Genomic DNA, 4,007 nt, shown 5'->3' on the forward strand with positions numbered 1-4,007 from the left:
TTTTTTATTCTCTCCCCATCCCACCGGGAGGGGAGCGAGCAAACGGCTGTGTGGTGTTTAGCTGCCTGCTGGGTTAAAGCACAACAAAAAGCCTGTCCTGGCTCAGAGCATGCTGGATGTGAGCTGAGGAAAAGCAGATGAGGTGGGTGGGCAAGTGCAAGGAAAGCAAGATAATGCTGGATACCACAATGAGCTGCCAACCTTTGCCAAAAATTCCTTTTGTATCAAAGGAGGTGAGCAGGAAAATGCTGAAGGTAGATAAGGTGGCTTTTTGGGTTGCTTTTTTTAGTGTTTACAGGAATCTGCAACACCTCATTTGGCTCCCACACCACCGCCTCTCTAATGGAGGTACCTGGTACTGCGAGCAGAGTAACAACCTCAGTCTTAGTATGTGGGAGGATTTCGGTCTGAGTGAAATTAAAAGATCGCTGTAGAAGCGTGCGATTAATAAGCTTGCCTAGTGTCTACCTACTAAGCCCAGCAGCCACACAGCAGTGCAATGATGTGCAATGCACACATTTACCTACCATGGGGAACTGCCACCTTCCAGCTTGTTTATAAAATCACACCAAAAAACTACTGAGGAAGCGCAAAGACTTTTTCTCCACAGTGGTCACATACGTTCCTGATGCAGCAGACTTCACATTTAAAAATACATACATCTTGCTTTATCCTATACAAACACAAAAGCTTGCCCAAACTGCTTTGCATGTGCTGCTGCCCCTTTGCATGGCTGCACGCCGCTTAACAGAGCTGCCCCTGGCAATGCAGCGCCTGCGGCAGCGCGGTGCGATAAGGGTCTCTGGGTGACTGAAGTCAGAGCAGGGATGCTCTGCAAGGGCTCCTGTCGGGTTTTTTTTTTCAAGTGGCTTGTGCTCAAATGCAGTAGTGAAGTCAACCTGCAAACATGTTGAAGGCAAACTTTTACATTTAAGGAAAAAAAAAAAATGACAGGAGCTGCCCCAGCTTCTCAGACAGAAAAGCACAGCTGGGTGCTGTGACAGAAAGCCCCCGGGCTTTCTGTATTAATAATTGGCAATATCCTGAAATACTTGGAGTGGAGCAGAGATATGCTCACAAGGTACTGGGAGCAGCAGAGGGGAGCTAACACTGCCCGGCAGGCACCGCGGTACTCTGCTGCGGCAGATGCAAAGCCCCGTTCTGCGCCCTCAGCCCTCCCTCCCGACATCCCTGCGCCCCAGCTACAGCACATCCATCACCCCAAGCCGGGGGGGGGTCAGACGGGGACCGCTCCCATGGCTTGGTGCTGCTTACCCACAGCACAGCCACCTTCACGGGCGCATTTTTCTATCTCCCCTGGGATCATTTTTCCTATTGGCTTGATTTAGCCTCTAAATTTTATTCTTGCCCGCTGCTCTGAAAACTCTGCGGTGCGTTTACTCTCCAGTTACTGTCAAGTCATTTCGATTCTGGCAGGAGACTATAGCCTGAAAGCACAGTTTTAGCAGGAATCTTCCCTTTTTCTAGCTGAGTAAAATCAAACTGATCACAACAGAAAGGTCTAAAAAGAAGGACTAAACCTGATTTTTAACTCTTACACTCCACCTATAAATGCTAACAACAGAAAACTTTTCTAAAAAAAATCTGATGTAAAATTAATAAAAGTATAGAAGTACAAAATTAATCACTTTACTGACCAATTCCCTTGTAAACGAAGTGATTCATTAAGTTGTTTTCCTGAAGGAAAGCAGTATCTTATATGGCGATTAAGGGCTTGACTTGTAGAAAGCAGGAATAAACCGTTTCAGACCCAAGTGAAAGAATACCAATATCTGATTTGAAATGGGTCAGTTGTGTGTCCAAATATTGTGACTTTGACCGTTTGCAGGTAGAGGCTTTTAAAAGCTGCTTCTACCCCCGCACACACCCCTTGCACCTCCCCTGTGCTAGAAACATTTGTGTGCTGGGGGGGTCCCTTGTGCCGATCTCCTGGTGGTACCGATGCTCACCGCGCAGACCAGAAGCCACAATTAAGCCATAAATCAGCAAGAGGATATTCCCCTGCCACCCCCCTGCCCCGCAACTATTGACTGTGATTTATGAATTCCTAAAAATAGTTGAAAAAACCCGAAATGTTCTGGGGTTCACAGCCACCAGTGCTCAACAGGAGACTGCAGGATCGGGGCTGATAATGATGCACCATCACCGGCAGGGCAGATGACCTCACTCCCACCGCAGAGGATGGGTGCTCAGCCAGGAAGGCGCCATACCAGCCCTTCCCAAGAGGAGCATCCCCGACCCCACGGCGGTCCCTGTGTCTCCTGCCAGGGTTAGGAAGCTGCGAGTTGTGCAACGCTAAGGGCAGAGGAAGGAAAACCCCTTCACCTTGGGGCTGGGCTTACTCTGGAGGAGCTTGCTGCTGCAGGGATGGGTCTGCAGACAAACCCTCAGGTGCTCCAGGCCCTCCAGACCCACCAAACTCTTCCCACCACGGCCCAAGCGCTGCCAGATGATGCGTGGGTGCTGAGCACTGCCCCCCCCCAAGCTGTGCCTGACCTGGGGACCCTGATGGTGGCTGGAGGAAGCTGCATGGGTCTGGGGAAAGATGATCCCTCCCATGGCAGGGCTTCCCCAGCAGCACCCGAGGCACAACTATGGGGCCCCTCCCTCTTCCCACCCAGTTGAAGCTCCAGTTCCCGCCAGCCCCCACACCCTCTCCCCAGCTGCTGGAGGCAGGGTGCAGCTAGGGGCAAGCACCCAGGGGCCAACATAACCCCTTGCCCCCCACTGCCACCATGCCCCCCCCAGGCCCTCCCTCCCCACAGGAGGTGCTGGGGAAGGGCTTGGCACCATGTCCCAGCCGAGGCACCTGCGCCACGGCAGTGCCCTCTGCCCGCTCCATCCCTGGGCTGGGGCATTGGATACCCACCAGCACAGGGGTGTTGGGGTGCAGCCCCCCTCCCTCTGCCCCCTCCCCATTAACGACACCAAGCCCTCGTTCGTTGCTGCCTCCGCAGTGGTTTATTGGTGTGGGAGATGAGAGCCCCCGAGCAGCAGTGTGGAAGGCACTGTGGGGGTGCCGAGGAGGCACCCCGAGAGCCAGAGCCCTGGCTCCTGCGGCAGGGACCGATTTCCAGCCTCACTAAAGCAGCAATGCAATACTGGAGAGCAACAGGCAATCCCAAACTCCAGTATTTACGTGCTGCTAGAGCACTGCTGACAGCTCTCCATCCTAGCGCCTCTCCGCAGCCTCCAGACCCTCCCTTTCCCCCCCAAACACGGAGCAACAGAGTACCTCGGCCGATCCTTTGCCGGGGAAAGGACCGAAGAGCAACAGGCGAGGGTAAGGCGCCAGCTGAAGGCATGGTGCTCAAGCCAACATCGGCCATGCCCATGTTGGAGAACAAAAAGTCCTTCCTGCCTGCAGGGCCAGCCCCGCTGAGACACACACACACACACAAACTCACAGGGCATGTATTTGTAGCTGCAAAGGATGTGCACAGATAGAAGCACCAAGAGAACTTATCTACACATACCTGTTCAACTGAACTAAAGAGATACATGGGAATGTGTTAGCTTCCACATCTATGATAACCAGAAGCTCACTTTCTTGTCTTATCCTTGAGGTAATGAGGCAGCCCAGAATGGTCTGTATCTCCTTGTCCCTACAAACCATGATGTGCTGCTACATCTCCTCAAAGCCCACTGAATGTTGACATTCCAAATGGTATTTTGAATATATATGTATTTTTTTAAACCATGATATAAGGTACTGAAGAACACTCTACAATGAAGACATTTAACGTGCATGCATTACCACCACGGGACATTTTTTTTTTCTTCACGGGTGCTATCAGAAAGTCTGTAACTATAAGAGAACAAGCAGTTACACAGTGCAAACAAACCAGTTTCAGAAACAAAATCAGAAATTAACTGTTCCCCCCCACCCCCAAAGCATACTTAATATTTGGGTCCCAGCAAATCTACACTTTCAGATCTAGCAGATCTGCTGCTTTTGCTACTGCAAGGAGCCTGCAGACCTTCCT

This window comes from Pygoscelis adeliae, unplaced genomic scaffold (assembly GCF_000699105.1).
Source record: "Pygoscelis adeliae isolate BGI_AS28 unplaced genomic scaffold, ASM69910v1 Scaffold79, whole genome shotgun sequence".
NCBI classification, from domain to species: Eukaryota; Metazoa; Chordata; class Aves; order Sphenisciformes; family Spheniscidae; genus Pygoscelis; species Pygoscelis adeliae.